This window comes from Amblyomma mixtum, chromosome 3 (genome assembly GCF_055824585.1).
Source record: "Amblyomma mixtum isolate Tamu chromosome 3, ASM5582458v1, whole genome shotgun sequence".
Classification (NCBI taxonomy): domain Eukaryota; kingdom Metazoa; phylum Arthropoda; class Arachnida; order Ixodida; family Ixodidae; genus Amblyomma; species Amblyomma mixtum.
Window position 1 is genome coordinate 205,642,749 of NC_143014.1, and position 21,970 is coordinate 205,664,718.

The following is a 21,970-nucleotide window of genomic DNA, read 5'->3' on the forward strand; positions in this document are numbered from 1 at the left end:
TTAGCGGCTCTTGCGTAAATTTAAATCTTTTTGCCGCGGACAATACAACATCTCGCATTGAGCAAATTTTGCAGTGCTGTTTTATATGCTGTTATCACAAAGAAAAGTAAACAGCAAAACAAAATTGAATAAAAACCTACGTTCAGAATTTTTTATAGTCTGAACCCGTTTGAACCGGTTCGACGCTATCCGGAGCGGTTCGAACCGGAACAGAATGTGGCTCCGGAGCCGAACCCGGAACTGAACCCGAAAGGCGTGAACCCGAACCTGAACCGAACCCGAAAAAATTCCGGTTCGACACCCTGCCCAGAACCCTTCGCCTCTTCCCTCCACATCCTTTCCCTCTGCCTGGCGGACCCTCCCCCGCGGAACGTACAGAACCTCAATACCTGGGAGGACTAGGAGACCCTGCTGCGCTCGGAGGACCCGGCCGTGCAGACCATCGCCACCGGCCGGGCTGCCAGTGTTATGGACCTTAGGAACATAAACACTTGAGTGCAGTGGGGTCGTGCGGGGACCCTGAGGCGTGCCCCGAATTCCTTGTACAATAAAGTTTTTTTTCTCTCTCTCTCTGCAGAGCTCGCGCCCAACGAGCGGCGGCGTTCCGTGCCGTGCACAACAGCGTTTCATCGAAGGCACATCGGGGAGAGCTGGATGATCGCGGAGGACGCGCCTTGGCGTCGAACGCGTTTAGAGATCGCGCCATCCCCATCACTCGCGAGCTCGACGCCTCGCTTCGCTTTTCTTTCCTTAAAAATCATTTTTTTGTCTCCAGCACGTGCATGTCGCGGAAGGCAAGGAAATGGCACGGGTCTGCCTACTGGTGACGGAGGAGTTGAAAGGTATGAGAGGAGAGAGAGTGAAAGAACAGACGCGCCTGGCAACAACCGCATTATCCGCCGAAGCGATGGCGTCGCCTATAACAGATCCCCCCCCTCCCCCCTCCTACCATTGCAGGCAACTCGCTCGTCTCTCGTGAACGCGCAAACAACTAATAGATAAAGAGCGTGTTGGACCTTTGGTTTGTCAGCTGACAGCGTTCGCCAAACGCTGCCAGCGTCCGGTCGCAACGCTCTTACTGTGCATTTTTGCTTTGTTTTTTGCGTTTTTTTTCTTTCCACCGTGCTCCGCGTGGACACCGTGCAGCGCGTGGGTTAGCTATGGCCTCTTTCGGAGCTTGCTACGAACGCTGGTTTTTACGGGCCTCGCATAATCAGGGTTTCGGGCGACGGGCTTTGCGACTCTCGCTAGAATTGTTTTTTGGCGAATACTAAGTTTGTTGAAAAAGGTTTGGTTTGGTTTATGGGGGTTTACCGACCCACAAGCGACTCAGGCTTTGAGAGACGCCGTAGTGAAGGGTTTCGAAAATTTCGACCACCTGGGGTTCTTTAACGAGCACTGACATCGCATAGTACGCGGGCCTCTAGAATTCCGCCTCCATCGAAATTCGACCGCCACGGTGGGGGTCGAACCCACGTCTTTTGGGTCAGCAGCCGAGCGCCTTAACCACAGAGCCACCGCGGAGGCAGGTTTTCGGAAAAGACTCAGTAGAGTAACATGACTCCTTAGAGGCCTTGCTGTCTTTGATGCGGCATCAGGAATTTGAGAAACTCAAACTTAAAAATAGTACGAAATGTCACTTTAAATCTCTTCGCTCGCTAAGCGCCATTTTTCAGCGAAGTTGTAAACCTAAGATTCACAGTGCTCTTCAATACAGAAGATCCTTCCGAAATGTCTTTAAAAATTACCACGGAGACTGAACACAGTTCTTCCCAAGGGTTTTTTTTTTCATCATTGGATCGAACGAAAAGCCTGCCTCTCCTATCATGCAGTTCCTTACACACAAGGTGAAGAGTCAGAGTGTCATCTCTAGCATGTTACACTTGATGTACGCTGCTTCCTGACAGAAAAAAACAGTGTCTAAGATTCTACGGCATCAATTTAAATTGTTAGGCAGGCAATATTGGACAATTGTAAGGCACTGCCGTAGAAATATCGAAGGTAATTAAATTGTTCTGATTCGCAGCACAATTTTCCTTTTCAACTTCTTCCATCGTTCGAAACGACTGGCTGACTGCCATATAAAAACAATGGGGAACGTTTCTGACGGTAGCAAAAACGTTCACAAGAAAATGCTAGCCTGGCGAAGATCTCAACAGATATGTTGACCGCCATAGAGGAATCTTACGGTATATAGGAAAAGATTACTTGTCCAGAATTACCGGGCCTGATTAGAAATGTCTGCCCCAAGCGCACCACTTTGAGTGCCATACACCTGGCGCTAAAATGTAGTCATGAATATAATTTTTTCTTTGCTGAAATTCCGTATATCGGTTTACCTTTTCAGAAAAGCACGTGAAATGTTGTGAGTTGAAAATGTTTGTGTGTGCTGAGATTCTTGCGTGACCTCTTAATTTCTCCGCAGAGGCTTATTTCAGCTGCTGTGCTTGATGCCCTGAAGTGATTACAGGGGTCTCTCCACGGTCAGTGCACGTCAAAGATCCCCAGGTGGTCAAAAATATTCCGGAGACGCGGCAGCAGAGGCAGAGGAAGTAGCCGTTGCTCTGGCGGTGGCGGAGTGCTGTTTGGAGGTAGCTTCATAGGCACACCGTTTCCCTAGAATGGCGTTCGGCTGCAAATATCGAGGACGCGGAATAAAACTCGTGCCAGTGCGGCCATGTCTTCATAGAGGTAAAATGTAGAAGTCCTTGTGGGTGCTCTGGGATGTCGGTGCCTGCCAGCGAAACCCAACTGCTCTTAAGACGAAGCCATCCAATATGGCGGCCCTTTTTTTCTTTCACTCCCTCCCGCTCGTTCGACTGAGAAGCTGTTCGGCGTCCACGGAAAAAGCGGCAATTAACAGCTCCCTTCCTTTATTGATAAAACATGCTCCTTTGTGCATTTTAAGGCGAAAGCCTTTAATGCCTCATACTGCCGTTAGCAGCCGTGTCGGTAGATGTCATGACTAACTAGTCATGACTGGTTAGTCATTAGTTAGTCATTAATCACTCATGAATATTTAGTCATGACTGGTTAGTCATGACAAGTTAGTCATTGACCAGGCATGAGTAGTCATGACTGATTAGTCATGACTGGTTAGTCATTAATCAGCCATGACCATTTAGTCATGACTAGTTCGTCATTAACCTGTCATGACTAGTTATGACTGGTTATTGACTGGTTTGTCATGACTTACTCGTCATGATTGGTTAGTCACGACTAGATAGTCATAACTAATTAGTCATGACTAGCTAGTCATTGCGCAGTCATCAATGAACTAGTCATGACTGTTTAGTCATTAACCAATCATGACCAGTTAGTCAATAACCAATTATGAGTAGTAAGTCATGGGTCATGACTAATTAGTCATGACATATGACTTACTAGTCATGACCTATGACTTACTAGTCCCGATTGGTTAGTCATGACTGGTTAGCCATTAGTCACAGTTAGTCACGACTAGTTAGTCATAACTAATTAGTCATGACTAGCTAGTCATTACGCAGTCATCAATGAACTAGTCATGACTGTTTAGTCATTAACCAATCATGACCAGTTAGTCAATAAACAATTATGACTAGTAAGTCATGGGTCATGACTAATTAGTCATGACCTATGACTTACTAGTCATGACCTATGACTTACTAGTCACGATTGGTTAGTCATGACTAGTTAGCCATTAGTCACAGTTAGTCATGACTGGTTAGTCATGACTAATGGCTGATTAGTTATGTCTAGTTAGTCATTAGCCAGTCATGACTAGTTATGACTGGTTAATGAATGGTTAGTCATGACTAGTCATGACTAGCTAGTCATTAACCATGCATGACTAGTTCGCCATTAACCAATCATGACTAGTTAGTCATCAACTAATTTGTCATGACTGGCTAGTCATGAACCAGTCATCAATTAACTAGTCATGGTTGCTTAGTCGTTAACTAATCATGACTAGTAAATCATGGGTCATGTCATGACCCAATTAGTCATAGCTAGCCAAACCAAGACGCCCCATAGCCGCCTCGTGTGTGCCAACAGCCGTGCGGCCGAAGTTGTGTAGAAAGGCTTTCGCCTCGCGCACTTTTGATCGTCAATGTGGCCCCTGAATTTTTTTTCGTAGTTACACCGCAGCACTTTTTTTTTTCGGAGACGTGTTTTCAGCTCAAAAATTGCTGCAACCATGGCCTCACATCAACAATGAACACATTGTTTCGTTTCATGTTGAGCCCAACAAGTGGCCGAAATCGAGAGCCCTCCACTACGACACCTATCTCGCTTTTTTTTTCGTCCACTCCCACCTTGCTGCCGTCCTTCAGGGCGTGGTTGAGGTGTCCACCAAGAAGAGAAACATGCGCCATTTTCTTTCCCGAATACACCACTACTCAACACAACCGCAGGACGCCTCCTTCTCTAACAATGGCGGCAACACTGTGCTTGCGAAGCCAACGCTATCAATATGTCAACATCAGAGCCGCGGCTTAACACGGCATCAAAGCCGGAATACGATGGTCGCTCCAGCTAAGCTTTCTGATACGACCGTCAAATGCGAACCCATAGTGACGGCCAAATACATTCTGGAACTCGACTCAATCACAAAGTGTCGCCGATGGAGTTTGGGGTACACCTCGAAGCTTAGAGAGCAATCATGACGACCTTCATGACTGGTCATGAAACATAAATCTCCTCAACGGAACAAACAGCCACCCCACATGGCGCTCCGTAGGCGGAACACTTTCTGTTCTTTCAGGGAATAAGAAGTTCTGCAGTCGTCTGCCGCGGCGGCCGCGTTGCGATGATGGCGAAACGCAACAAGCGTCCATGTGTTGTGCGATGCCAGTTCATATTAAATATCCCCAGGTGGTCGAAATTATTCCGGAGACCTCCACTACGGCCTCTCTTTATTCCTTTCTTCTTTCACTACCACCATTATCTCTTCCCTTACGGCGCGGTTCGGGGGTCAACTGAAATATTTGACACAGTTACTGCATTTCCTTTCCTCGAAGACCAGTTTTCAACTTTTGTATGTCCATGTTTTCAATGATTTTTCATACCAATCATGTAAGGTTACATTTAAAGGGCGCGCATTTCGTGCATCCGTTGTTAAGTATTTGCGCAGGTAGCATCAAGAACCAAGCATGATTGCAAAGATTTTCACATGCAGTGTCGCCTCGCTTACAACATTTGACGTATTAATAAAAACATCTTTATTTGATCCGTAAGATAACGTTAGACGCAGCCTGTCTTACGACAGGCAGACTATGGCACCTCGGAACAACCTCCGGCGATCAATTCCGCAGTTTTATGTAATATTTCCGAGCGAATATTGTCACTTCACAGCACTAATTAACTGCATCGTTTCGTGTTTCACAAAGAAAGTAATATAGCTTTTTATTTTGCCTCGAAAATGCAGCCGTACCCGCCATACGCTTCCATTGACACACCGCATTAAAATTTCATTCCGTGTCTTTTTTTTTAGGCTTCGTCAATATCTTAATTATTGGCCAACCATCAAAGACACCATGGCGCTGAGAAACGCAATTTTCTTTAAATAAAGCGGTGTATTAATTCAAAAACAATCGCCCATTTCCTGAACTTTCGCAAAACCCATCTCCAAACACCCGTGAAAGTTGCACGGAACAAAACGCAGACCATCGAAATCAGCGTTCGTTCCCATTCCATATATGGGCATGGCTCCCTCGCGCTGTTTTGCAGATGTCCACCTTGAGTTCAACGATAGCGCTCGGAACGCAGATGACCGAGTGCTGCATACGCCCGGGAGGAGGGAAAAGGAACGCGGGGTGTCGTCTGCAAAGCCGGGCTTGAAGGCAGATAGAAGAGGGAAAGGAGGGAAGACACCTATATAACCATTGTTCACGGAGAGAGTTTTCATAGCTTCACGGACTCGAGTAGCTTACGGTTGACCGCAGATACGTCTCCCATTTGAAACCCTTTTATTTCCCTTTTTTCGAATTTGCAGAATATGGACGACGATGGCTACAATTGGGACGGCGACGACATGAAGCCGGCCAAGAAGCGCAAGCGGCCATCTTCAACTCGAAAGCCGAAGAGTGCAGAGCGACCCCGAGCCAAGCCGCGCGGTGAGTGTTTCAGGACGGCCAGCCGCCATGTTGACCTACTTTCTCGTCCTCCCTCCCCGGGCTGTCAAGGTCACCGGGACCGTGTCGCGCTGAGCCTATCTGTACGGTGTCCGCAGTTCACTGTATCCGCGGCGTGTTATTGCTCGTTTCGCGCTTTGGAGCGGTTATTTAGGCGCGGCTCTTAATGGCGTCCGCTCGCGCATTCGCGCGGGTGCTTGTGATGGTATTTCACTAGCGCCCGCTCAGCTGAGCGAGTTCGCGAGGGCTCGCATGGCGCGAGCTATCCCCCGCTCGGCGAGGGCGCGTGACGGCGGTTCTTCGAACATGGCGTGAGGATGCGAGGCCGCCATGTTTGGCGCACCGGGCAGGCATAATTTTTTTTTTGGTTCAGCGGGATTGGCCACTTTCTGCATTAGTTTGTGTAAAAGTTATTATGTTTAGGCTGATTGTGACAGGACTTATTCGTTAAATTTAGAGAAGGATGCTATTTAGTTGGATTTATTTAGTTATTTGATTTATTTTTCAGGTTCATTGATTGGTTGGTTGGTTCATTGAGTGACTGAATGAGTCATCACCGACTTATTCGGCTGATTTAACGTGTCTAATAATTGATCAATTGATTGATTGATTGATTGATTGATTTTATTGATTGGTTGAGTGATATTATTGTTATACTGATCGACTGATTGATTGGTACGCATGGCGCTCGCCATCCCCCGCTCAGCGAGGGCGCGTGACGGCGGTTCTTCGAACTGGCGTGAGCATGCGAGGGCGCCATGTTTGGCGCACCTGGCAGGCATAATTTTTTTTGTGCAGTGGGATATGCCACGTTCTGCATTAGTTTGTATAATATTGTTACGTTTGGGCAGATTGTGAGAGGATTTACTCGTTAAATTTAGCGAAGCACGCTTTTTTGTTTGATTTATTTAGTTATTTGATTAATTTTTTTCGTTCATTGAGTGATTGACTGAATCATAACTGATTTATTTGGCAGATCTATCGTGTCTAATAATTTATGGATTCACTGATTGACTTTAATGATTCATTGATTGATAGTATTGACATCCTGATCGACTGATTGATTGGTACGCTATATAGTATACCGGCAAGGTTAAAAAAGGGCTTTTCCTTGTGTTCTTCGTCCGTTTGTATTTTTACACCCTTTTCAACCATGCATTATTGCAAACTTTTCCGATTTTCTCCCCTTCTTAGCAGCCAGTTGTTGTGACGCGTGGTTCATGAGACGCGCGCGTTCATGCGAAGGAGCAGACAAGTTTCCAGGGGCGAACGCGGCGTTTATTCCCGCATGTTCGTCGCTGCGTGGCTGGCCGAGTGACTCACATTGCAGTGAGTCACTCGTGAAACATTAAAAGGGCCTGGGAATGATGGGTTCTGTCGACCCGACCAGGTGGGAATCAGTCAGTGCTAAAGGCCGCCACTTGGGCTCGTGCTGTGACCCAGGCTTGTACTACCAGATTAGAGCTGGCCGGCAAGGTCTCCTACTTTTGCGAGCCGAAGCCTGAGGAATTCGGGCGGTGAGTCTGCTGGACGCAAAGCGACGTGGGCTGTGAGGAATACGGTAGTGCAGTGGAGGGCCTCGGATAAATATCGACCACCTGGGGTACGTTAACGTGGGCTGGTATCGCACAGTACGCGGGCACCATTTGATTCGCCTCCATGGAAAAGCGGCCGGGATCAAACCGCGGTCTTCGGGTCAAGCGGACGAGCACCCTAACCAGTGGACCACTGTGGTGGGGCTCATTGATTGATCAATTGATTGAATGTTCCGATTTGTTGATTTGACCACACTCATTGATCGACTCATTAACTGATGATAAACCAGCTGAGTGACTGACTGATTGATCGATAGATTGATTGATTTGATATGTTGATCAATTTACCAACTGATGAGTCAGCTGACCGATTAATAAGTAATTTGATTGACTTGTGTATTGATTTCATTGATAATTAAATTCATTCATTGTATTATTGATTGGACGACTGATTCCTCGATCTATTGATTGATTGAATTTGATATGTTGATCAACTGACCAATATATCAGTCACTTAACCGATTGATCAGTAATTTCATTGATTGGTCGCTCAGCCGATTGACTCTGTGACTGTCTGATTGGTCGATCAACTTGTGATCGATCAACTTGTGATAGTACATTGATTTAATTGATAAATTGATTCAAAATAATTTATTTATTTATTTTATTTACAGATTGATTGATTCTTTCATTGATTAATTGAGTGGTTGGTTCGTCAGTCGATTGATTAATTTAATTTGATGTGTTGATCAATTGATACATGAACAAATTTTTGACTGATTAATTGGTCGATCAACTGATCGATTTAGTGATTGCCTGATTAGCCGATCGACTGATTGATTAAATTTGATATGTTGGTCAATTGACCGATTGATTAATCATTCAACTGGTTGATTCACTGATCTGGCGACTGATATATTGACTGATTTATTTAAGTTGATATGTTGATCAGGTGGCCGACTGATTGAGTCATCGACTGATTGATTGATTCATTGACTGATAGCCTGCCTAGGAGCTTATTTAATAAATAATTGGTTTTTGAGGAAAGGAAATGGCGCTATATCTACCTTATGTATCTCGGTTTGTCTCGGCATTTCGGGTTGTCTCTCTAAATCGAAAATTTAGACCGGCTTCCTAAGTGAACTTATCAGACTAGGGCTGTGTGAGATTTTGATGAGACATTACCTAAGGCATTTGCAAAGGGTACTTAACTCTGTTTCTGACCGCGTAAAAATATCCGCAATCTATCACATATCTTTTAATACAGTTAGTGGTACACGGCCGAATAAAAATCGGAGAACTGCAAGCCCGAGGCGATGGCCAAACCGCAAAAAGCTGACTTCTTTGTTACTTTCTATATTAATTTTTATTTGCTTTTTGAAATACTGCTTTTATTTTAGTATTGTGTTAATTTAAATAAATGCTTTAGCGCAAATTCCACCGCTCAGTACGTCGATGACTTTAGCTTTATTATTCCCAGCAACTGCCACTTTTAGGTCTGGCAGGCTTTGTTAGGTGCCGAATTTGTGTTACTGCAGCGGTCATGATAGAATCGAGTGAGAGGTTTAGTTAAATTCTGGTATACAGTTATTCTCGAGAATTAGCCTTCAATTTATTTGGCTGGAAAGCGTGTGAATGCATTTTACAGAAGCTATATTATAACGAACACTATGCTGCGCTTCTACACATAGTGGTGTTGAGGCAAACTTACCCATCAGCCTGCGAGGTCGCTAGTTCGACTCCCGGTGACTGTGGCCGCGTTCCAGCAATTTATTCACTATTCTTAGTCGAGAGAAAACAATGGCACTGGCTTAGCTCGGTTATGCCAGGGTATACATACCGAAAACTAAGGCGAGCACAACGACGAGGCAAGCGGTGTGACGTCATACCGAACGGTGGCGGCGGCTCCGCGGCGAGGCGCATGGTGTGACGTCATGCCAGATGGCGCGGCGTCCGCCAGCTGCGGCGGTTGCTAGGCTAGGACTCAGGGTCGATCTCTGTGCCTCCTCGGAGCACTGCTACAGCGAAATCGCAAGTTGGTGGCCAGTGCAGGTGTCGCTACAAAAACAAAAAAAAAAGACTGCCCATATTCTGAAGATCCAGTCTTGCGGACTATATTTTCGGGAATTTCATAGTGCTTGTTAGTGATAATATGTACTCGAATTCGAAATTTCTGCGATTAATTTTAGCGTTCAGCGTCGCGGGGCGCAAAGTGGCAGACCTGGAAACTAGAAGCGCTTCTCCAGATTTTATAGGATTTCGAAACTTAGCTTCCCGAAACATGGTTGATATACATAATGCCGCGGTTCGAGAATTTGGTTATCAGCTGGAAAATGCCCAGTAGAGGGAACTTATCGAACGTCCGAAGCACAACGCCAAAGTCACGGCGCCATCTTCACTCAGCTGTGAGCCAGTACGCATCCCGGTTGCGTTGCCAAGAACAGTAATATTTGTATAGAAGAGCTTAGCCCTCTCTTCAAGTGAATGAATCCGCATGCCCTTTTCGACCGTCGCCGTAAAGAGCCCTCCCACCTTTCTGAGAGCTCCTGAATGGGAAAGAGACGATACCCTCGTGAAAAATGGTCTATAGACAGTCTATAGACATCTTTAGTCTCTATTGCCTTCCTATAGATATTTCTTTTTGTCCATTCATTGTCCATAGAGCGTCTATAGAGAATAGTGTACTAAAAGTGTATGGCCATAAATCTGTATATCGTCTACAGTCTGTCTATAGCATTTGTATTCCGTTTTGAATGTTCTCTAAGATTTGTCTATAGAGAATCAATAGACTTTTTAGACAGAAGTCTATGGACAGTCCATAAGCTCTCTAAAAAAATTTATGTAAGGGTACGGCTCTTACCGTACTCGTTATAGAGCAGCGCATTTTCTAAATGTTGGTGAGAAAGAGCTCCTTAGAGCACTGAATCTCACTCCATACCTGGCGCATCTGGGATTTTGTTGGACATATATATATTGTGCAAAGTTCTGCATTGCCGCACCTCGGAAGTATACCGGGGATTTCGCCTAAAGGCCCGTTCACACTCGCCAAAAAATCCGGCGAGCGAAGCGGATTCGGCCGCTTTTGACGCCGAGCGACGCGGAAAGCGGCGCGGCGAGGGCGATCGGGCTGGACCCATTTCCGCCGCGCGGCGACAAACATGGCGGCGCTCTTCGAAGCCGGACCCGTCGCTTCGGATTGAATTCTCGTTGTTGCTGCCTTTTCCAGTGCGTTCACTGGCCAGAAATTCGGCACAGGTCTTTCGCTTCGTCTCATCTCGCCTCTACGAAGACGTATAAGTGATAAACTTGCTTTTTTTTTTTATTCAGAGAGGCGATTCTGCCGCTTCTAGGCTTAACAGCAGAGTCGGTTCTTTGACAGTAATGGTTCCCGCCCTGACAACCAGATGGCGCCACTATAGGTAAAGTCCATTTTGGCGTCTGTGCTAGCATACGCTGCACTAAAAGTGAAAATGCGCCTGCGTTTAACGTACGTAAGCACGCATACGCTTATGGTACGCATACAGCGTAAATTTATGCTCTTTTCTCACTATATCTGTGTATGCCGCTATCAGCGAAGCGGTGTGGAAAGGCGAGAAACAGCAGCGGCGCGGCGGATCCGCCTCGCTCGCGCGTGAACAAGTGAGAACAGGTCCTTGTTTTTGCGGCGAGCGAATCCGCTTCGCTCGCCGGATTTTTGGGCAAGTGTGAACGGGCCTTAAGACGGAATTTCGCCTAAGACGTTGTTCAGCAATTTTTAAATATAGTGTGACGGGGGCTTCTTTGAGGTGGTAGCGCGATTTTTTTTCGGCAAAGCATGCTCAGCGGTTTAGCTCGCCAGAATTTAGCAAAGGCGTGTTAACTAGTAGGCTGGTTAAATAATTTTTAGGAATCAAATTATTAACTAATATTGTTGGTAACCTTATTTATTGGCGAGCAATTGCAGCCCACAATAAGTAATATCTACATTACTTTCTAGAATTTCGAAAACGCAATTACCCTCGGCGCTGTGGCAGAAGTAGTAGTGACTATTTCGACGAGGTTCTCGCACTGGAGGGGTTGCCTGGCCGCCAGCCTTCTCGAAAGCGCGTGCGGTTCGGCGCGACGTAAGCAAAATTTGTTGGGCCACAGCGCCGAGGGTAACTTCGTTTTCGAAATTCTGAAAACAGATGTGGCTATTACTCACGGTGGGCTACACGCTTCTCAGTAACTAAGGAAAGTGGTAATAAGAATAGCTGGAAAACGAAATATTTAGTTATAGTTAACCAGCTCACTAGTTAGCAGGTCTTAGCTGTATTCTGACGCGGTACACCCCTGACAGTGCAATGGTGAAATCAAGCGCTCTTCCAACACAAAAAGCCTGTTAAAAAATGTAGAACATCTTAGGTGATTCACCCGGGATATGAGCACGGCCAGCTATTTGGCCCCTTTGTCTATATTCACCGCCAGTATACTCCCCGTCACATTCCCACTCACATTCACATCGACGCTGACAGCGCCAGGCCTTGAAGGCTGATTTTTCCTCACAGACACCTCTATTGAGACACAGCCCCTATCCGGCTATGGGAGTGTTTCGCGGCTGCCAAAAAGGCTCCATGTGCGCAATCTATGCACAAGGGTTCGATGCCTCCACGCTTTGGTCAGTGGTCCTCATCCTTTCTCATAACATCTGACCCATTGTTGCGAGCTACATCTCTTCGCATGTCAGGCGAAAAAAAGAAGCAAGCTGTTGTTTCGCTGGAAAATAACAGGTGATGTGCTATCACTACGGCATCGGCCGAGAATAAGGAGTGGCATACTGTGACTGAGGAGTAAGTGAATGTCCCTTGATGGAGAGCAAGGAAAAAAAAATAGATGCTGCAAAGTGGAGTCATGAGAGCGTAAAATGATGCAGGAAAACAAGCAATGAACGAACAAAAAAAAACGTAACTTTGCCCTGCCACCGAACGATATCTCGGTCATTGGTCTAGTAGCCAGTGGCCAAGAGATGACAGGAACAATGTCGTGACACCCAGTTCCCTGCAAGTTCCCTGCAAGGCTGCAAGGAAGAAACGTTATCGTAGCAGGCATGGCCCAGCCGACAATCATGCCAAATCACCTGCGGCCTTGGTGATAAAGATACAATAAGCGGAGCGGACCACCTATGGTAGGTGGCGACTCATGGGAGGCTTTTGTGCCTTCGCGGATTAGCATTAGTTTGAGAGCTCGGTATCTGCACCGGCAGCCTCAATTTAATAAACGCTACATGCAAAAAGCCAGCCTACTGGAACGGCCATTCAGGCTAAAGGGCCCTTCTGGTTTCAATTGTTCAAGACCTCCAGTGTAGCACGACTTGTTGCCTACGGTGCTTTCTCGAGTGAAACTTGCGAGAATATTACTAAATAACCAATTCTTCCCGTGCAGCATTTCTTCAACCCGCTTCATTTTGGCACAGTGTGCCAGCGTCACCCTGTTAGAACACCACGGCGCCGATTAATCGATTTATATGCTCCGGAGCTCTACCTCGCTTTATGCCGAAGAGTGGATTTCGCAAGGCTCCGGAGGTTTTATTACCATTCCAATCGGAGAGAAATGCCGCCTTCTGAAGCCTGAAATGAAAACTGCGGCAGACATTACAGGCTTGTCTGGCGTGATACTGGGACGGTGATGCCATGCGACAAAGACGGAGCACTAAAATGAGCGAGGAGAAGACCCGGGTTCGCTTCCAATGTGTCCCGCTCGGTAGGAGAGCATTACGGTACGGCTGCCCATGGTGTGGTGTGAAGCGTCCTTGAAGCGTCCTTGTGGGGCATGGTGTGCTGTCTTGTGTTCGGCAGAGAGTTGCTTGAGAGGCCCCAGAACACTTTTTCAACGGCTCGCCACTTATTGTTTTGTTACCCCTGTAGGCTTCACCGTACGTCGCACCGTCGTTCGTGGGTCAAAACGGGCTTCGCAGTGCCACTGATAATGCAAGGTTATCATATATGAGCCATTTTGTGGGGAAGATAGCGATGACACCTTAGAAGTGCATTATCGAAAAAGATATCGGCAGTCACCCATTCAAAGGACAGGTTGGAGAATCTGAAGCGAAGCTTCGACAGGTACTGCTAAAGCGGTTCTTTGGCCCCCTGTATAATTGCAGGTGTCGTCGCCCTAACATCATAACGCTATGTTGCGGTTCATGATACTGTGAAGTTTATTAAGGAATCTGCGCTGTCAACACGGCGTACGCGTCGCTCCACTGGACTGCTGCTTAAAGCTGCTGATATGAAACTATCGGGTCACCAAGAAAAGGAGGAAGCGACTAAAGTACACGTGTCTTATTCGTTGTGTTCCTTGCCTCGGGGTGTTCCAAACGTCCAGCTTGGCTGGGATATAGAGCACGAACCGGTTTCACCATGAAAAGGAAGCTTCGGCAGAGGTTTCCTCTTGTACAGGGCGTGGCGTGACACGTTGCGGTGATGTCTGGTGCTGCGTTTTATTTTGTGGCGTTGTCTGTGGCGTCGCGTTCATTGCATGGTGTGTTGCTCTGGCGTTGACTGCGTTCTCCTTGCTTCATTTGTTGCTGAACGCATGGCTTTTGCTTTTTGTTTGCAGCGGGATACACCGGTGCTTTGTAAAGTGGCGATCGAGCGAGAAAAAGTAAAATCCCTTTAAAATCCAGACGAAGTTCGCTCATCTCATCCCATTACCACGCCTCTTTATGAAGGTTATGACGAAACCAGAACTGTTCCGGCTGCTGTAAATTGTTCTACATCGCACTTAGGCAAACCCGATCTCTCGACGCAGTATAAATAGAAAAAATAGAAAAACTGCCCGACAAAAACTCACGCGATATTCTTTTTTTCGTAATCCCCTAAATTGCGCTATAATTTACAGGCGTTCGATATTGCAAAGGGGAATGGCTCCTTTGATTTTATTGAGCCATTCGAAATAGGCGACGAGAATCTTCCCTTCCCGTTCTCTTTTTTTTTTATTCGTTAGAACAGAAAATTGTATATAACGAGATGGGCTTTTTCGTCATTTTCATCCAAGTCATGCATTTCTAAATCGTAAATGGCGAAATAGATATACAAATGAATGATCAAAAATGCGCTGAAGACAGAAAGGAGCAAAAAGGCAGTAAGCTGTCCTCTAGTGCAACCTAGGGGACAGCTTACTTCCCCTTTCACTCCCATCTACGCGTATTCGTGTTTATAGTGTAGTGCACGCAGGGTGAAGTGCCCCGTAAACCAACACCTGCTATCCCACCAATTAACGCAGAACGTCCAGAGAGGGCCTGCAGGCAAGAAGCCAGAGACGAGGCTGATGAATCCGGCGAGGAACCACCACGTCGTGGCCGGGATCGCGCCCCCACGAGGGCGACGAGAGAGGATCCAGGCCCCTCGGCCGAGGCTCAGCCACCACCGCCAGGGGCCGCGATGGAGGTCGACAACGGCGCCAACGAGGAGGAGCTGCCGGCAGAGGTGATGAGCCGGACACGGCATTCCTCGATCTCGCGCCCGGCTGCATTGGCATGTATTATAGCCTTTGTCGAAAATGCGCAGCTCGGGGGCACCTAGGACTTGTAGTGGGGCCCTCTAACACCTGTGGGAGTTCCTAAGGTGGGAACTAGTGAGAACGTGAGTTCCTAGTGAGAACGTGAGTTCCTCGAACCTTGGAGACATTTAGAACGCTGAAGGTGCAGAGCGAGCCACATTGCACGAGCGAAAGCAGACCCGGTGAGCTGCGTATTCTTGACGTTGTAGCTTTCGCTGGAGGCCGTCGAGTACTGGAAACAATGACGGGGATAACTTGTCCGAAAACTCACAAAATATTCGCAGTTCCTAGCGGTACAGAAGTGTATGTATGTATGTATGTATGTATGTATGTATGTATGTATGTATGTATGTATGTATGTATGTATGTATGTATGTATGTATGTATGTATGTATGTATGTATGTATGTATGTATGTATGTATGTATGTATGTATGTATGTATGTATGTATGTATGTATGTATGTATGTATGTATGTATGTATGTATGTATGTATGTATGTATGTATGTATGTATGTATGTTGGTTTATGGGGTTTAACGTCCCGAAGCAACACAGGCTATGAGGGACGCCGTAGAGAAGGGCTCCGAAAATTTCGACCACCTGAGGCTCTTTAACGTGCACTGACATCGCACACCACACGGGCCTCCAGAATTTCGCCTTCATCGAAATTCGACCACCGCGGCCGGGATCGAACCCGCGCTTTCGGGTCAGCAGCCGACATAACCACTGAGCCGCCGTGGTGGCTGCATATGGAAGGTTATCTCAGATTATGAATGGCAGTTTAGCAATCTCCATCAAGAGAAAAGAATACAGCAGTTGTATCTTACCGGTACTCACTTACGGGGAAGAAACGTGGAAGCTAACGAAAATGGTTTAGGTCAAGTTCAGGACAACGCAGCCAGCTATGAAAAGAGAAATTATGCGTGTAACTTAAAGAGATTGGAAGCGGGTTGAGTGGGTGAGAGAACAAACACGGGCCAATGACATCCTAGTCGAAATCGAAGAGGAAGAAATGGGCTTGGGCAGGGCTTGGGCAGGGCGAAGTAAAGACAACTGCTGGTTATCAACGGTAAATGAGTGAATTGTGAGAGAAGGCATGCGTAGCAGTGGGCGACAGAGAGTGAGGTGAGCAGTAAGAAGTTTGCGGGGATACGGTGGCGGCAGCTGACAAAGGAAAGTATTAATTGGAGAGACATGGGAGAGGCCTTTGCCTGCAGTGGGCGCAGTGATGATGATTATGAAAGCATGGCAGTAGCGTTTATAAGAAGTTTATAGACACTGTCTAGACCATCCTCGTAAGGGTACAACGCTTGTTAACGACAACTTTCTATACGGTCGACTCGTCAACGTGCCTTCTCCCGGGGTGCAGTGTAGCCCCCTGCAGAAAATGTTACCCTGAAGTTCGCAGTGGATGTACACGTTCATTGTGCTTCCGATTTGCGGTTGTTTCCGAATGAACGACCAAGAAAAGGCAAGTTTATTCGGTTGGCATTCCGTGAAAAATGCTGAGGCTTTCGGTGTTTGCTGGTTCGGGCAGCGCGCAAAGCCAACGACTGATAGAAGTGTGGAGAATCACAGCGCTGCCAGAACCGACGATGTAAAACCAAGCAGCCTTACAGAAGGCGCTTCACGGTATTTGCTGAACGCTCAGGAAACGATTCGGTGATGTTATGGCGGCCTTCGGTTTACTCCCCGCGCATGGTCGTTGTTATACGTGTAGAATATCGACATCGGTCCTGCAACGAATGCGAATTTCGCTGATACCTCAGCACAGTCTGCATTTTCAAGGCAAAAAAGCGCTCATCGGCTAGTACCCACAAAAAATGGTCTATAGACTGTGTATTGACATCTTATAGACTCTATTGCCTCCCTATAGATATTTATTTTTGTTGATTCGTGGTCTATAGGCACAGTATAAAACTTTCTACCAAAAGTGCGTGGCCATATATCTACAGATTATTTATAGACCGTCCGTAGGATTTGATTTTCCTATAGACTACTCTACATTATTTGTCTGTAGAAAGAATTTCTCTGTAGAAAGGCTATATTCTTTATAAGCAAAACGTTATGAAAAGTCTACAGAGTATCGAAAGAAATTTTTGCAAGAGCCCTCGTTCAGAGAGCAATTCTCTTAACCACAACCTGAAACTACGGCTGCATTACAGGCAGACGATTCTTCGAGAAGGCGGAAAAAAATTCGCGCCTCATATCGAAGCAAAGGTCTGAAATCGCTCACGTCCGCTCTTCTCATAATGGAAGGGTACGGAGCGCTTTTCCTCGAACCAACGGGTGTATGTTTGAAACTAACGCCGTCCGCCACCAATGCAGCGCTGGTTGTGCTCCTGCCTCGTTCACGAAATCCTCCGCCAGCCTAAGCCTCTTGGCCGAGCCCTTCCTGTCTCGGCCTGTTGTGATGTTAGGATTTTTGTTCGAGGCTGCATGTAAGTGCCCTAGGCTGCAAGGCAGAAGCTGTAGCCTCTGTCTCTCATCCTCGTCTGTGTCCTGCGTGCAGTTCAACGAGGAGATGATGGATGAGCTGGCGAACCATTATGTGGACAGCATCCTACCAGACCTATCCACAGTGATCTCATCCAGGGAGAGGGAGTCGTCCCTGCCCAGCTGCACCTCCCGCGCTCACGGCGACTCGGATGCTGCGAAGCGACGTCGCGGTGAGAGAGACATGCACGCCACTTCAGAACACAGCTTTCGTGGTCATTAGAGTCACTGTATTATAAGTACCTAGAGTTTGGTGTAGGCCTGCCAAGTTGCCGCAGAATGCATCGAAGTCATGCGGCAAAGCCGCACATCACGTTTGCAGGAGACGCTATACGGCGCAATTCGAACGTTGAAATCACCGAGCGATTACCATCCGCTGTCTCATTCCCGCAAGGTTTACCGTAGACACTGCTGATTTATATAAATATACAGAGTGAAATCCTTCGGAAAGCTCGTCTCGCTCTGCGGCTTTGCCGCATGACTTGGATGCTTGCTGCGGGCAACAGGGCCTGTCTTGAAGCGGCATAGCCGGGCCCTTAACAGCACTATTACTCTGTAGTGCGCCAGCCATGGCGCCAGCCCTCGCCGGCACAACTTACGCGTGCTTCTTCCCTACGCCTCCGGCAACGTGAGGTGAACGCCGTTGCGGTCGAAGTCTGCGGCGTCCCTTCAAAGGAACCAGACCGCACCCCGCGCGCCCCCGCATCTGGCGCGCTCTTTCCTCTTCCTCCCTTTTCCTTCTTGCAGCGGCGGGGCGCGCCTCCCGCGCTCCCCGCTGCAGCTCCGTTACTCAGAGAATAAACGGTTGAACAGCACAGACGTCTTGTCTTCTCTGAGGATCTCCGAGCAGCTTACGCCCTACAATTGGTGACCCGGTTTTCGGCGAACCTAAGTAACGTAGAGCCAAGCTTTTCCCCACGCTGAAGACAGGACGTCCACTCAAGCAGCTGAAATGGAACAAAATCAACCACTTACGCCCAGCCTCAACCAGACAACACCAGATGTGCCCTCCGAAGCCGTCTCTGCAGTCACAGTGCGTCTCCCACCGTACTGGGAACGCAACCCAGCCGTGTGGTTCCTGCAAGTGGAATCTCAATTCCAGCTTTCGAGAATTTCATCACAGAAGCAGAAATTTCACCACGTGGTCGGCGCACTGCCATCAACAGCTGCAGAGGAGGTGTCCGACATACTCACCTCTTTCAGCACCAATCCTCCGGCACATCCGTATGATGACCTCAAGGCAGCCCTACTGCAAAGAACGGCCGCGTTCGAAAGGACGAAAATACAGCAGCTACTCTCCGCGGAGGAGCTCGGTGACCGGCGACCAAGTCAGCTCTTGCGGCGGATGGCGTAGCTTCTCGGTAGCAGTGCGCAGGCCAAGGACAATGCTGTGCTACGTGAACTTTTTCTACAGCGCCTGCCGTCCAACGTCCAAATGGTGCTTGCCACAGCCACAACCATGGACTTAACATCACTCGCCGCGCTAGCCGACAAGGTGATGGAAGTGGCCACACCACACTTGACCGTCGCTGCCGTCAGCACGCCCACACAATTGTCGCCGTTGGCCGTCCCCATCACCACTCCTCAGCCGTTGCATATTGCATCCACCACCGCTACGCCTTCCGAAGTTGACCGCCTCTGCTCTCAATTCGAAAAACTGATTGCGGCAACCACGCACTCAGAGCCGCCTCTACGCCGTGGACGCCAACGTCACCGCTCCTCAACGCTTCGACAGCGCGGACAGAGTGAGCGAAGTCAATCCACAGGCCCACGCATCTGCTATTACCATCGTCGCTTCGGCGCCAACGCCCGCCACTGCCTCCTGCCTTGCAGCTGGACGGAAAACCGGCCGGCCGACCACTAGCGGCGACGAGCGATCTGTGTCAAGAAGTGTCGCCTTTTCCACGTCTACGACAGAGCCACCGGACAGAAATTCCTTATTGACACCGGGGCCCAGGTGAGCGTTCTCCCAGCCACAAAAGCAGAGCGTGCTTCCGCTGCAATTTCGTACCTGCAAGCAGTGAACGGTACGCGCATACCTGTTTACAAACAGCGCTCTGTGACGCTCAACCTCGGGCTTCGAAGAGTCTTCCAGTGGGTATTTTCAGTCGCCGACGTTGGTTCTGCCATAAATGGTGCCGACTTTCTAACGAAGCACGAGCTCCTCATCGACGTCAAGCGGAAGCGTCTCATTGACTCCGCAACTAAACTCTTTATTCACGGCATAGCAGCGCGTGCAACTACCGATGTAGCACCCTCATGTGCTACAGTTGCCAAAGAGCCGTTTGCAGCCCTGATTAATGAATTTCCCAAGCTAACGTCACCCCCGGATTGGACTCAACCCGTCTGCCACGACGTTCAGCACCACATCATAACATCGGGACCACCTGTTTTCTCTCGCCCACGACGCCTAGCTCCGGACAAACTCAAGGTGGCCCGTGCAGAATTCGAGCACATGCTGGAACTTGGTATTATTAGACCTTCATCCAGCAGCTGGGCATCTCCACTCCATCTTGTCCCGAAGAAGTCAGGAGACTGGAGACCATGCGGAGACTATCGTTTTCTGAACACCAAGACCGTCCCGGACCGATACCCATTGCCCAACGTACAAGATTTCACGTCTTCTCTGCACGGTGCAACCATCTTTTAAAAAATCGATCTTGTTCGGGCATATCATCAAATCCCTGTAACAGAAGAAGATATCCCCAAAACTGCGATCACGACACCATTCGGACTGTTTGAATTCTTAAGAATGCCATTCGGACTTCGCAACGCTGCGCAGACTTCCCAGCGTTTCATCGACTCCGTCTTACGTGGCCTTCCCTTCGTGTTCGCCTACGTGGATGATATTCTCGTGGCAAGTTAATGTATTGAAGAACACCTGCACCACCTCCGCCAACTTTTCGAGCGTCTTTCGACTAACGGCATTGTTGTCAACACCGAAAAGAGTGAGTTTGGACAACCAGCTCTCGAATTTCTCGGCCATCACCTGGACAACAACGGCATCCGCCCGCTTCCCGAAAAAGTGAAAGCAATCACCGAGTTTCCCAAGCCCACTTCAAGCACGAAGCTCCGCCAGTTTCTTGGCCTCGTAAATTTTTACCGCCGATTTATCAGAAACTGTGCCACCCTGCTTGAACCACTTGACCGCATGCTGTGCGGCAAGCACTCGGCGAAAACACTACACTGGGACACCACTGCGGACGATGCCTTCAATGCCATCAAGCGTGCTCTGCCCGACGCCACTCTACTCGCCCACCCAAACCCCGATTATCCGCTGGCACTCATGACAGATGCTTCCAGCACAGCGCTCGGAGCTGTCCTTCAGCAGCAGGTCAGTGGCGCGTGGCAACCCCTCGCCTTCTTCTCAAAACGCATGACTCTTGCCCAGACACGATACAGTGTTTTTGGCCGCGAACTTCTCGCCATATACCTGGCAGTGCGTCATTTCCGCCACTTGCTTGAGGGCAGAGCATTTACCGTTTTCACGGATCACAAGCCTCTTACCTACTCAATTGGCCGTTCTGCATTCCTATATACGCCACGGGAAGTAACTTTCCTTCATATCTGAGTTCTCGACTGACATCCGACACATCAGTGGTGTCGACAACACCCCGGCTGACGCCCTCAGTCGCGTCGATGCCGTCACACGCAGTTGTTCCGAAACATCGACTTCGTCCTCCTTTCCCTTCGACATACATGAACTGTCTGCCGCGCAAGCAAGCGACCCCGAGCTGTCCCGCCTACGTACAGCGCAAACATCCCTGAAGCTCGAGACAGTCCTCATTGAAGACGTGCCAATCGTTTGTGATACCTCCACAGGTACGCCAAGGCCCGTTTTGCCCATCGTTTTCCGCAAGAAAATCTTCGAATCCTTGCACACCCTTTCCCATCCTGGAAATCGTGCAACTCAAAAGCTGATCAAATCCCGCTTTGTCTGGTTCCGCATGAACACCGACATTCGCGACTGGGTCCGCGCGTGTGCACCCTGCCAGCGTGCGAAAGTACACCGGTACCCTGTGCCCCCAACCCAGCGTTTCCTGCAGCCCGACCAACGCTTCGCAGTAGTCCATATCGACATCGTTGGCCCCCTACCACCATGTCAAGGCTACCGGTATTTATTGACATGCGTCGATCGCTTCACCCGATGGCCTGAGGCTACACCAATCGCCGACATCACAGCAGCCACTGTCGCCGCGGCCTTCGTCTCTACTTGGGTAGCGCGGTTCGGCTGCCCCACAACCATCGTCACGGACCGCGGTCGCCAGTTCGAGTCATCGCTTTTCACAGAACTCCTCAAACTGCTCGGA

The 21,970-nt window shown here is 48.4% G+C and overlaps 1 pseudogene; it reads left to right on the top strand.

The window, feature by feature from the left end:
• The first annotated feature begins 4,603 nt into the window (after positions 1–4,603).
• Positions 4,604–19,529, top strand: LOC149353401 (uncharacterized; annotated as a pseudogene).
• The last annotated feature ends 2,441 nt before the right edge of the window (positions 19,530–21,970 follow it).